Genomic DNA, 14,885 nt, shown 5'->3' with positions numbered 1-14,885 from the left:
AAAGACGACAAAATTTTGCAAACATAAAATTTGAAAATGTCGTTCAACTATTTCAAAGTTGGACGGGTCAAATAAAGAACGAAGTTTGACACTCATAAGTGATTAAATTTCACCCAAAATGGGTCAAACGAGTTAACTAAGGAATGACGCTTGATATAGTAGGGAAAACACAAACCGGTGAAACCAGAAAGCTAAAAACACTAAGATAAAAGAGCCTGGGTAACGGGTCATAAGGAAGTATAGGTAAGAACCGGGTAACGGTAAGCGTAGGACAAACCAACGTGTAAGTGACGTTAGAAGTCACAGAGTCCGAAGCATGATTCGAAAGAAAATAAATAAAGCCTTAGACTACGGTCAAGGTCGAATGAAACCCAAAAAGCAAAAATAAATGTTTCTAGACATAAAAAGGGGTGCCTTGACGCCATACGCGTATATAAACGTATATACATTTGAATAAAGACTCGAATAAAAGATGGTCTACGGGATCATCATAACCTACGAGATAATAATTAATGTTAAGTCTACGGGACCAAAAGATCTTCGGGTCACAAATAGAAAGAAACGAAATATAGGGGTCTCACCTTAAAAAGGGTAAAAGAAAGAAGGGTGGAAATCTAAGGAGAAAGCCTGCGAGGCTATGTGAAGGAACCTACGGGTCAATACTGTAAAGCGAGGAAGCTTGTTGCAACTTCCTGCATAAAATAATAACGACGAAAAGTAACGTTAGTATAAAAGTGATAGGTTTCGCTAAGTTAATCGAACTGGTTTAAGCGAAGAGGTCATGAAGAGTCTAGTTAACAAAAGTGAGGGATTTCACTAAAACATTTAAATGGGCTTAGATGACAAAAGAATTCGCAATTATTTAAATGGTGTTACGTCACAAAAAGGGCGAAGTCATTACGGAAATGACAACGGAAGGGGATAATTCTTGGACGTAAATTCTTTGAAATTGGCATGGGTTAAAGAGAAAACGTTAAACTAAAATACAGTTTTAGAGGGAAATAACGTATTAACAGATATAAAATTATGAGAGGAACTGGAAAACGGAAAAACACTAAAAGAATTGGGTGCGTTGAAAACGAAACCTGGTTCGTTTGATCAAACCAATGAAATACATAAATAAGGTTTCGGGGACGAAACCTCTTTAAGGGGGTAGACTTGTAACACCCCGAAAACGGGTTTGGTAATCAAACCACGTTAACACTAAAAGACGGGTAAAATACCGTTAGTGGTAAAATTTACCCGGTAAATATTAGGATTTAAATAAATAAACCTAATGTTAAATAAAAAGGGGCGAAAGAATGTTTATACGAAAATAAAGTTACGAGAGGCCCGAGTTAAGGGAACCTAAAATAAAACGGGTTATAACTTCCTCGAACCCACCAAGTAACTAGGAATATCAACCTAGTTAAATATGTGTCTTAAAACAATGAAGAAAACTTGGGTAATAACCCTAGTTTATAAAGTTACAAACTAGAGGGGCCAAAAGAGGAGGATTGAAACTTGATTTTTATTAAATCAAAACACTACACACACATTAGTGGGTGTGTGTGTGTGCGTGACCATGAGCAGGAGCAAGCTCCCATGGAGCTAAACCCTAAATTCAACAAAACCTTCAAATTGGAGGATCAAACGAAGGCCAAATTCGGATTTGAATACATAGAAACGATCACCAAGTCAAGGGGATCGTAAGGTATGTTGAATTTCTAACATTCATGAAGTTGTGAAAATTAGTTAACTTTGCATGATGCGATCTATGCATGAATCGTAGAGGCTACGGACGAATTAATGAAGTGTGATTGCTTAGGAACAAACCCTAAGTAGAAATTTGAAGTAAAATTGCTATGATTTGAATTATTTGATGATTTACCACACTTAGACAAGTGGGTTTTGATTATGTAGTGAAGATGATGATATACACATGTATAAGATCATCATATTTGATAGTAGAAACTAGGCACTCGAGCAAATTACATGATTTGGGTACTTGTTCATACATGATCGATATGGATGTTAATGTTAATCTTGGTAAAAATGACTAGTTATGAACTAGTTAGTAAATGTGTAAAATTATGGCCATTAGGTGTTTGATAAAATGCCTAAATGAAAGCTAAAATGTTGAAATTTCGAGTGAAACGCACATTTGAATAATATGGCAAATTATGCGAAATATGAAAAGATAAGAGTTCTAAATATCATGTTGATTTAGACTTAATTATGTAAACCATGTGATCGAAAGTAGTTAACTTTTGATAAGTTAAGTTAACTAATGAAGAAGTCGAATAGTAGTTTCGACATAGAAAATAAGTAAGGTGGAATAGTCGTGATTGTTAAAGACTAAACTAACCACCTTGTAAATGATGATGATAGTTTGACGCTAAGCGAGCTAGGTGGCGGCTTGGGAAAAGAAGCGGGTCAAACGACTTGAAAACGCGGAGAAAGAGCGAAATCGAATGAGAGGTAAGTAAAGCTTACGCCCCTTACATTATTTACAATTTACTTAATTGCAAGTATTGTATATGAATTCTATTAACTGATTGGAATATGATGTTCTGACACGATTTAAAGCGAGTCGGAACAAGGGAAAATGGTAAGAAATCATGAAATATGGTAAAGAGGTAAAATGGCAAATTAGTCATGTAATGACGAACAAATAAAAAAACGGTTTTTAAGTAAAAAGAGTTCAAAGAGAAAACCGGGATAGGTTTAAAAGGGGTGAAATGGTAATTAAGTACCATCCTATATGGACGAATGATCAATTAGACTAAATGGGTCAAATGGTGTTGTTAACACCATTTGATAATAACATTTGATAATTACTTGTTGAGTTTTGTGTTCATAGGAATTATCATAAGGTCCGCGTCACTACTAACTAGTGATTAATAGCGAAAGGTTTTGAAACGGGTCTATATGTTGACTCGAGCCAGGTACGCCTATATATAGATTTATACTTAAAGGTGCATAAATACCCTTAACGGGTCAAGATAAGATTATAATAAAAAAACGGGTCAATGATGCGTAAAACCCCGTGATTTGAACCTTGTACAATAGGAAATAATTGTAATAATATGTTCACAAAAAAATCGAAAGCGACAAACAAGTTTGTTTGATATAATCATGAACGGGTCAAAAAGAGTTATAATTGAATTTCAAGCCGAGAGCTTGAAATCTAAAATTTTGTGAATTTAGACGTAGGATTTTAACTTCATATGATGGAGAATTAAATTACGATCACGTAGGAAGAAACGTGAGGTTAAACGGATAAACGGTTCGAAAGTTACGCCCGTTTTCGTAAAAAGGACCAAAAATGAAAAATAGGAATAGCTGGGCTGCAGCGTGACCCACGGTTCAGACCGTAGGCCATGGTCTGGAAGGGCTGTTTGTTTGTTTAGGCTGCAGCGTGACCCATGGTTCAGACCGTGGGCTACGGTCTGGAGGGGCTGTTTGTTTGTTTTGGGTTGTAGCGTGACCTACGGTTCAGATCGTAGGTCCCATTTACCTCGTTATAACTTGATATTAATCTATCAAAACTAACTTTTACATTGGTTTTGATCATAGGTGATTGTTACGGGCTTCGGATGAGGATCAAGCGTGATACAAGAACCGAACACATAGGTAAATGAAGCTTCCGCACATTGCTTCGTCGTTATTTCTAAACGATGAACTTATACATTATGTTGTATTCTTTTTATTAAGAAAAGTTTTAAATAAATTCGTATTTTCCAATGTAACTGTAAATATAATTACACGATTATATTCGTGATCTAAAACTAAATCCGCTTAAAAATAGTAAGGGTGTTACAAACAAAGAGACCAATATCCAACGAGGGTTAGGCAAATACCAAAAATTGGTATGATTTATGCATTTTGCACTTCTGAACTGACTCTCTAGGAGAGCTTCTTCAATTTCTTTGTTTTTGGCATTTTTAGCTCTTTTTAGATATCCTGGTTGTGCCTAGGTTAGCATATATCTGGATGCAGTAGAAGGACAACCCTGATATCCCCGGATGAAATAACAGTATAAAGACCTAAAACCTCAGAATTTGGAAATCTATCAACGCAAGATTTAAGGTTATAAAACCATACGCCACTGATATGTTACCCACTCATACACAGTTTGTTATGTTTATATCACCATGGTAAGTTGATTACTTAATATTTCTTGCCTACTGGTACATCATATGATGAAACTGCTATCACACTTATGCAATATTAAGTTCAATTTCAGTGTGATAGTCTAACTTGCTGATGTACTATCATATCTTCTTGTTCACACAGTGATAACTCATTTTTTCTGTTTTTTTTTTATTTTTATGGTTTTCTATGTTTTTTTTTAATTTTTTTTATTTTTAAGAAAGCAATAAAATATTTATAAAATTCTTATGAAAAACTGGTTATTCAGGATTCCTCGTCCCATTGAGTTCGACTAGATATTCAAATCGAGCCCTATCAAATGCTTTTGTGTAAAGATCTGCCAGGTTATCTAATGTGTCGACTCGATGAAGTTCAGTCAGTTTATTTTCAGCACAATCCCGTATAAAGTGATGACGAATGTCAATATGTTTTGTGAGACTGTGTTTTAAGGGATTGTTTGTGATTGAAATAGTGGCATTATTGTCTATCATTATAGGAGTACGAGTGAAACTCAAACCGTAATCGCACATCTGTTGTTGTATCCAGAGAACCTGAGAGCAACATCTACCCACAACAATATATTCAGCTTCACACGTAGAAGTAGACACGCAAGACTGCTTCTTGCATTGCCAAGACACTATCCTTCCCCCTAAGAACTGTCAACCACCTGTTGTAGACTTTCTGGTTGACTTACATCCTCCAAAGTCTGAATCAGTGAACGCAACAAACTTCAAATCACTATCAGCTGGATACCACAAGCCAAGTTTAGGTCTCCCCTTCAAGTAACGAAGAATACGCTTCATCGCTTTCATATGTGACTCTTTTGGATTCGCCTGATATCTGGCACAGAGACACACTGCAAACATGATGTCTGGTCTTGAAGCAGTCAAGTACATTAACGAACCAATCATTGCCCTGTATTGAGTTGGATCAACATCTTCCACACTCTCATGATCTGGACCAAGATTGTGATTTTCGTAAATAGGTGTGTTGAAAGTAGCGCAATCCTCCATTTTGAACCGAGACAAAATGTCATACACATAATTTGTCTGATGTATAAACATCCCATCCTTCTTCTATTCAATTTGCAAACCTAGAAAGTAGGACAACTCACCCATTGCACTCATTTCAAACTTGCTCTTCATCACCAGCTCGAACTCATGACACATGCTTTCATCAGATGACCAAAAAATGATGTCATCTATGTTTACTTGTACCAGCAAAAAATCTTCCTTCTTTCATTTGATGAACAGTGTACTGTCAATCTGACCTCTTTCAAATGTGTTGACAGTGTCTCATACCATGCCCTGGGTGCCTGATGTAATCCATATAATGCCTTATCGAGTTTATACATTCGGTCTGGATAGTCTGGATCAATAAACCCATCTAGTTGTGAGACATACACCACTTCTTGAACTTTCCTGTAAAGAAACACACTCTTCATGTCAAGTTGGTAAACTTTGAATCCTTTGAATCATGCGAAGGCTAGGAATAACCGAATTGCTTCCAACCTTGCCACTGGTGCAAACACTTCATTGTAGTCAATCCCTTCTTGCTGATTGAACCCCTTAACGACTAACCGAGCCTTGTTTCTCGTCACAATCCCTCGGTCATCTCTCTTACACTTGAACACCCACTAAGTGCCAATTTCCTTTTCTCCTTCAAGAAAGTCGACTAGCTCCCATACTTTCAACGTCTTGAACTGAGCTAACTCCTCTTGCATAGCTTTAACCCATGAATTATCTTTCAGAGCCATGTGCATGTTCTTCGGCTCCTTTTGGGCAATGAAGCAGTTATACAAACACTCATTCATAATACCGGTCTTCCCAATCGTAGCATACAAGCATGAACCTTCTGCTATACTTCTCCTTGTCTGAACACCTGCATTAGGATCTCCAATAATCATGTCAACTGGATGATCTCTGTTTGCTCGTGTATTAGCAATGGTATCACCTTCTAAATTGTCACCCAGGTTAGATCCAACCTCCCCCTGAATATTCTAATTTGTAAATGGATTAGTAAAGTCCTCCCCCTGAATAGGTTCAGACTCACTATCACTTGAATCCTATTCAGCAGCACTGGAGGAAGTTCCCGGAGCATCTATCATCGATATAATCGATCTCGGCATGAAGTCGCCCTCTTCATCCTCACTAATCACAGTTTGAATCAACTGAGACTCATCTGCATTGGAAAACTCAGGAATATTAAATGATTTAAAAACACTGTCATAATCACATAATATAGCTGGACCAGTTGTTGATTATTGAGGTGTATAAGTAGTAATTTCAGCATTAACACAACCTCAATTTTACCAGTTTTTAGATTAAAACCCCTTTTGTTTGGTGTTCCAGGTACATAACCTAGGAAGTATCCTTGGTCAGCTACCTCACTGAATTTTTGTTTATCTTTATTTTTCACATAATCTAAATGGTTCAAAGCCTTTTAAGTTTGGTTTCTTGTTAAACATAAGTTCATGGCATGTTTTGTTAAAATGTAACCGTTAAAAAAAATTTGTTTAGGATATAGCATGTTGTATTCACAGCTTCTCCCGGGAAAAGAACTTGAAGCTTTGAATCAGAAAGCATAGTCCTAGCGGCTTCAATCAACGTCCTGTTTTTCCTCTCAATGACTCCATTCTGTTGAGGTGTGTAAGGAGCAGAGTATTGATGTTCTATTCCCTTTCGAAGATAACAGAGATCTAGAATTCGATTCTTGAACTTTGTGCCATTATCACTCCTTATCCTCCTGATGCGAGCTTCATGGACATTTTCCAATTTTGTAAAAAGATCTATCAGCAACTCAACTGTCTCATCCTTTGTACCTACAAAGAAAACCCATGAATAACGTGAGTAATCATCTGTGACAACTAAACAATAGTACTTTCCACATATGCTCCTTATGTTCACTAGACCGAATAAATCCATGTGAAGTAATTCATAAGAGGCATCTATGGAATTTACTGTTTTAGATTTGTGAGGTTTCTTATGTTGTTTTCCCTTTTGACACAGAAGACATTTATCTTCCACATGAAACCTCTGCAATGGCACCCCTTTCACTAGTTCATTTTTAATAATATAATTCATTTTCCGGTAGTGAATGTGGGCCATGCGCCTGTGCAACAACATTGACTCAGCCTCAGATGCTTTTGACAATAAACATGCCACCGTTATGGAAGAATCCTTAGCACTCATGTCCATGACATAAGTGTCATTCCTCCTCGGTGCTCTCATCACTATCCAATCGTCCGGTATCACCAAACCCGGTTTCAACACCAAAGCTTCAGACTTGGTAAAATAGACTGAGTGACCCTTGTCGCAGACTTGTGACACGCTCATCAGATTGAGTTTAAGTTGCTTGACATAGTTCACTTTGTCCAGTGTGATCTTCCCATTGGTTACTTTTCCTCGACATGTATTATGACCTCATTTAGCACCTGCAAAATTCACATAACCTCCATCTATATTTTCAAAATCAGTCACCAATCTCGCATCCCCTGTCATGTTCCTAGAGCAGCCACTATCAACATACCACAAGTTGGGGGACCCAAGCCTTAATGGTCTTGGGTCTTCCAAATTCATCAATTACTTGAACATCCATCCAATATCCATCACTCCTGAGTGGAGTCTTGGATCTAGGACCTGTTGATGGAAATGGGGTTTGATTTTCTTGAGGTCTCTGGTCCTGAGGTTTCCTATGCACGTTTGGACTCTATGACCTTTGGAAATTTTGATTTTGAGACCTTGAGTTTGGACACACATAACCTGAGTTCCATTAAACTCTAGATTGATTCCAAAAATTTTGATTGTTATAATTTCTAAAGCCATTGTTATAAAAATTTCAACCACCATTATTATGGTATCGAGTTTGATATTGACCTTGACTTCTGAAATTACTTGATTGACCATTAATATTCATTCTTGGTGAACTACTCCTAGGTCTCTCATATCTGCCTAATGTAGATTCAGCCTGAAACCTTTGTTGATTTCTTTGAAAACAAGGAACTTGTTGAGTTCCTTTTTCAGCCTTATCTACACCCACAATAACACCCTATTGTTGCTTAGGAGCAGATGTCTTTGGAGAGTTAGACACTCTCTGCTCACCATCACCACTCTATTCTGGTGATTTTTCTTTCTTTTTCGCACTGACTTGTGGTTGACTCTTTTTCTTAGGACAACAACTTGCTCCATGTCCCTTGGTGTGACATTTGAAGCACGATCTTTTTGCTGAAAGCTTCTTTACAGAAGCCTTTGGACTAGATCCTTCATGTGATGATGATAATGTCGTAGAAAGACTTTGTTTAGTTTGCTCAATTCAGATTGTTCAATGATTTTATTTTTAGCAAACTGCACATTTGATTCACTTTCAATAACAGTTGTTTCATTTTTCATGTCACTTTATTGAACAAAATTAACCTTTATAACAAAGGTTTGCTTTTTATTTTTAGGAAGGGCACTCTTTGTTTTCAAAACAGGTTCCTGTTATTTTCCTTCTTGACACTGACATCATCATATTCAGATACATCACATTGTTCTGATGTGGAACTACTAGGTGCAGTTGATACAAAGCCTGTTAAATCATCCTCATCTGGCAAGAACGAATAGTCTTGACCAATACGTGGTGGAACTTCATTAAAGCCTTGGAAGCCCACGCTTTTCTTGTCATTACTTTTCTTCAAGCCACCCATCACGTGTTTTATTACAAAAAAGGAATCTCTGAATTGATTTAATTTCTTTTTAAGTTCAACAATTTTCAGTTGTGCTTCTGACAACTCATTTTTCAGAAATCTCTTTTGTTTTCTCACTCATTGTATCATGAGCTAAGTCTATAATTTGAAGTTTTTCATTTAGTTTGCAGGTTAAAATGTCGATTTCATTTTCATAACCCTTAATTTTATTCAAATATAAAGGCTCGTCTCCTTTTACGAAAAAGTTTGATTCTTTTAAGCTCGACAAATCATTTATCAGACTTTGATTTTGTTTCGATAACCTATCAACCTCACCCTGTAATTCATGACATTTTAAACAAACTGAACTAATAGGATTAGAAATTACCTCTCTGATTGATTTGTTCAAGTCGGCCACGTAAACAGCAAATTCAGCGGCCATCTTCCTATCTTCAGCATCCTTCTCTACTTTTCCTCTTGAACTTCTGTCGTCTGATCAACATCAAATTTTTCAACTTCAATCTCCTTCTCTACCTCAGCATCTACCTTTTCTTTTGCATCATCACCTGTGGTAATCTCTACCATGAAAGCCCGTGTGATGTTTTTATCACCTTCCAGATGAATGCTCCAATCATAAGCACCCTCTCGTGCAGTAGAGATCAAAGCTTTTAAGCCAGTGTTATTTGATGCATTTCTGTTGTTTGAACCATGACCAGGAGAATCTTGAAATGATAAGTTAGGACGAGACTTTGCTTTTGGTCTTTGATATTCCCTAGGAAAGTATCCATGATTCTGACAGTTATAACACCTAACTTTGGACTTATCAAAACCAACACTCTTTCCAACAAACTTCCTTCCTGTCCTGTTCATGAATCTCTTGACTCTTCTAGAGATTATGGCCATTTTCCACTATAGATCCATCTCTTCTAGGTCATCAGGGTCAATCTGATCATAATCTTCATCAAAAATTGTTGGATCAGATATTTTTCCCTGAATATAGTTATCATACGAAGCAACAAATGAGGCAAGCAAGGCAAGATGTTCTTCAGCAGCTTTGACATTCAGAAGCATAGACCTAGTACTGCTATTTTGATTACTGTCATGTTGTCTCTTTCCCCCTGTTGATCTTCCTGAAGCAGCAACAAAGCACACATCACCATCACCATCAGCATTATTCATAGCCTGCTCATTTTCACATGAGAGAAACACAGTTGCTAAATCATTTGAAGCGTTGTGAGACGATGAAGATGGAATGCCTTTGTAAATTCCCGGATCTTGAACCTGATCATAACCGGTTTCCTTCTTCTTCATGTTGAGCTTGTAAGCTCTCGGTTTCCCAACAACCTCTTCTAAGTCTTTATCCTCGTAATCAGCTTCGCCTTTTATCATAAGAGTATAAATATCCCACTTAGCAAGTAATGCATCTAGCAACCTGTCATTTATCTCAGTGTCAGTGTATCCCTCTATGCCATAGTTGTCTATCTCTGACATTAGATGATAAAACCTTGTGATGATATCTTCTAGGGACTCATTTCTCATGCATTTAAAAACAACAAATTGATTCTTCGGTAAGTCAACCTTATTCTTCTTCACATCATCATTTCCCTCATATTTCTTTTCTAAAGCATCCCACATCTCTTTTGAGGTAGTGTATCCCTTAAAATATGTTTAATGCCATCTGGTAAAGACATTTTTATTGCTCCAAGTGATCTCTTCTCTACTTCATACATCTTCTTCTCTGCATCTTGCATATTAACATAGGCAGTGACCCGTTGTCTGCCTTCAAAATCATGAGTTGGGTTCACATACCCATCCTGAATACAAATCCACATTCGTGTGTCCTAATATTCTATGAAAGACTGAAACCTGTCTTTCCATGTATAGTAATTCTCTGCTTTCATCATCTTTGGCGGTTTGTTCGTGGTGCCAACTTCATGCTTCATCCTCAACAACTCGTTCAAATTTGACATATTCGACATTTAAACCGATCCGGCTCACTAAAAACGTTCAAAAATTTTCCGAAAACTGTTTTTACCAAATCGTACCGTTATACTCATCTCGAGAATACGTATCCAATGATATATAGTGTCCAAAACCTTTTTCGGGATTTTCGTGCCTTTTTTTGTCCTAAAAATCACACGAATCTAACTTTACAGTTGGTTTGCTAAGATTGTTTGCAGATCAAATTCTGCACTTAAATACGTTTAAAACCGAATACGTCAGCTGGTTAAAGTTCCTCCTGTTCGAAAACAGACTTTCTCAAAATGCTTATCCGAAACGGTAATTCGGAACAGTAATCCGAAGTAGTAATCCGAAACAGTAATCTGAAATAGCAATCCGAAATGCTTATCCGAAATGCTTGTCCGAAATGGTCCTTATCCGAAACAGTCCGAGTTAGTGTATCCGAAATAGCAACTATCCGAAATGCCTTTCGAAACAGTGTATCCGAAATCAAGAAATATGATCCAAAATCAACACTAATGATCTGGAATCAAGACTGATGATCTGAAATCCACACTGATGATCCAAAATTAAACACTAATGATCCGAAATCCACACTGATGATCCGAAATTCAACACTGATGATCCAAAATCCACACTGATGATCCGAAATTCACACTGATGATCTGAACTCCCTTGTTCTTCAAAGCAATCTTCAAAAACCCAAATTTTGAAACCCTAGAACAACTTCCAAAATACGAACAACCTCCACAAACCCTAGTTTTCTACAGCAAACAATTCCAAACCAAGCTAATCAAGAGCCTAATGCTCTGATACCAATTGTAGGTCTCTTAATCCTATGGATCTTTCATAGAATTGTCTATCTAACCTAGAGTGCGGAATCCTCTAGATTAGATTATTATAGAAAATAGTAGAAACAGAATTATATTAAACCGTCTTCTATTTATTATCCAACACAAGTGTTTATAATCAATTCAAGACACATAAATCTCTCAGCCCCTCTCTGTAGATTTCTCACTCAATCTCACAGCCACTCTCTGTGTAACTGAAACTCTCTAGATCTCTCTCTAACTCTCAGGATTATGGTGATCAATCTAAACCCTAATGCAAAGCTTTGTTTATATAGCACAAGTTTGCAACATAGGCTAGGATTAAGCACATGGGCTTCGAATTGGGCAAGGACCAATTTGCCTCCATTCCCCTTTTTGGGTTTAGTTTGGCCCAGTCACTACTAATACAAAGCTAAACCCACTAACCATTTATCGTTTTACCAAGTACAAGATATCCAAAGACCAAATCTAAAAGTTGTTGTCACAAGTATGCACCAACATCATGTCTGTAGGCTCACCTTTAGCACCAGTGACATAATCCCATGTATATTTCCATGAAGAAAATTCTTCATCACATAACTCTAGTAGTCATAGTTTTTACAATCCAGTTACTAATCGACTGAAGAGAGTCATACTTTTCAGCCATATTGCAAATATGATCAGTAGCAATAATCCAATATCAAATAAGCCAGTAAGTAATGGAAGCAAATATAAACCCTAATTTCGAAAGTGATAGCAACAATTGCGAACCAAACAAAAAATGACGGACTTTTAAAAACACTTGAAAAATGTGCTTACAATTGTGTCAAGTTCCCCAAAAGTTAATTAACTTAATACATCCATGATACGTTAAATATAAAACAAATACATAAAATAGTTTTATATATGAAAAAGTATAAAATTAAAAGGAAGAATTTAATAATTCAAATTATAATTCAATGCCTAAGAATAACTCATACCAACAATGGGACCATTGATGCTCGTAATTTTCACTTTTGTTGTTAAGTGCAAAGCATACTCCACTCGAAAGTAGCTCCGGTTGACCGAACTTTCAATTATCTCGTTTGACAACAATTTGCAATATTACAGTTAGGATAAAAAATCAGTCGTATGTTCAATAGTAGCATATGAATTTAATCTTTTGTTTGAGTGAGATTGCCTTTCACAATGAAAATGAAAACAAAAATTAGATTATTATTATTATTGGCAAATAATAGAGTAAATTATAAATTTTGTCCTGTATGTTTACATCCTTTTGCAGGCGGTTTCCTTTGGTGCAAAAGTTGACAAGTTCTGTACTTAATATTTTAAAATCTTGCATGATATGTCCTTTGAGCTTAACCCAATTAATTCTTTTGGTTAAGTATGGTCATGTGTCTTTCAAATGAGGGCATTCATGTCATTTCATCTCCCTATGGACTATTGTGTAAACAACTTATGTCAAGCGACTATCGTGTAAAATTTAAAAAAAAAATATTTAAATAAGCAAGCTCTGCACTTTCTCTCTCTCTCTCTCTAAACTCCATCTCTCTCTTTTTTTGTCTCTAAACTTTCTATCTATCTGATCTGAGATGGTGGGTGGTGATGGTGGAGACGGTGGCGTTTGGAAGGTGGTTTTGGGGTCACAGTGGTTGTGGGAGGTGGTTAGGGGCGGCGGTGGTTGTGGGAGGTGGGTTAGGGGCGTCGATGGCTGTGGGAGGTGGGTTAGGGGCGACGGTGGCTGTGGGAGGTAGGTGGGTGATGATGGCTGAAGTGGTGGTGGTGTTGAATTGATTTGGTGATGTTTCATCTTCATTGGTTCATTTAGGTGGTGTTAGGGGCTGTTAGTTTTGAGGTGTTGTTCAATTAATTTGGAGATGGTGGTGGAGGGTGGTGGTGATGGTGGAGGGTGGTGGTGGCGGCCGAGGAGGATGGTGGTGATGGTGATTGTTCAATTCTAAATTATTTTGTTTTTTAAGTGATTTTTAATAAACAAGGTAAAAAGACTAAAATACCTATGGGTGACCAAATTTAACCAAAAAAATTAAGGTGCAAGATTTTGAAACATTAAGTAGAGAATTTGTAAAATTTTGCGTCAAAAGATAACGCCAAAAGAGTATAAACATAAAGGACAAAACTTGTAATCTATATATATATATAAATGAGATGGATTTGGGCTATGTGTCCTTTGTCTTTGGCCATCTAGGCTGATGTGGCAATTTGGTTTAGGAGGGAAATCCCAAATTGCTTTGTACAATCACGATTCCAAGGAAAAAAGGCGGGATCCGAATTGAGTTGGGTCGGGTTTTTCGAATTCGGGTCATAGTATATATTTCCTTTTTTTTCTCATTCTTCTTGCACACACTTTACAAACCCTAAAAAACTAAGTTGCATCCTCTCTCCTATCACCACCACCAAGATCCTCAATTCTAAACCATAGCCAAATCTCTGCAACATCATCTTCTTCACACAAATCAATCCTATTAACCAATCAAAGGTATGTTTCTATGTTTTTGATTTTATTGTTTCTGATTTCTTTGTTTTACGATTGTAATCTACACAATCGATCCTAAATCTACTTTATTATGTTATTCAATTCTATAGAAACTTGATTTTATAAAGATTGTGTCGAATGCTATTAACTTCTTCTTTGTCCTAAACTTTGTAGATCTGATCATAAAAATTGAAGGTATGTTGTTTTAATTTGTTGTTTATCTATTGTGTATCTTTAATCTAGCGATTGAACATTTATCTTTCTGTTTTTTTTTTTTTTTTTTTTTTTGCAAACAAGATCAGAGGTTTTATTATCATCATCTACATATATCAAAGTTACTGATTTTTGTTGATTTTGTTTTTCATGTGGAACCCTAAATCTTGGATAAAATTGGACTCCGATCAATCGTGAAACAACAGAGGTTAGTTAAATGTTATAGCTGTTTTCTTTTTTTTAAGTTTGTGTAGGTTTGATTTTATCCTTTCTGTTCGGTATTTCTTTTTTTTTTTTCGTTGTTTGTTGGTTGTTTGTTGATGATGATTTTGCATTATCCGATTCCAATCATATGAAATGATATTTTGTTGATGTTTTGATTTTGTTCTCATGTTACTCATATTTTTATTTACAGTCTTTTAGTTTGTTGTTGATGATGATATGTTTTGATTGTGTCAGATGTTTTTTGATTGTGTTGATGAAGATTTACAGTGGTCTGATATTTTTTCATCCGGTATAATGTTTTTGTCTTCAGAATATTGATTTTGGTTCTAAAAAATAAATATTTATTATTTTTTTAAACCGTTTCTTTTTATTTTTGAATTTGGAA

At 36.3% G+C, this 14,885-nt stretch overlaps 1 long non-coding RNA gene across 1 annotated transcript; it reads left to right on the top strand.

The window, feature by feature from the left end:
• Positions 1–13,844: 13,844 nt before the first annotated feature.
• On the top strand, positions 13,845–14,350 carry LOC118487184. The gene is made up of 2 exons (XR_004880687.1): positions 13,845–14,065; positions 14,237–14,350. It is a non-coding gene; the product is annotated as an uncharacterized LOC118487184 (long non-coding RNA).
• Positions 14,351–14,885: the final 535 nt, after the last annotated feature.

Source organism: Helianthus annuus, chromosome 15, assembly GCF_002127325.2.
Source record: "Helianthus annuus cultivar XRQ/B chromosome 15, HanXRQr2.0-SUNRISE, whole genome shotgun sequence".
NCBI classification, from domain to species: domain Eukaryota; kingdom Viridiplantae; phylum Streptophyta; class Magnoliopsida; order Asterales; family Asteraceae; genus Helianthus; species Helianthus annuus.
Note: the sequence above shows the minus strand (reverse complement) of the source record. Positions and strands in the feature narration are given on the sequence as shown.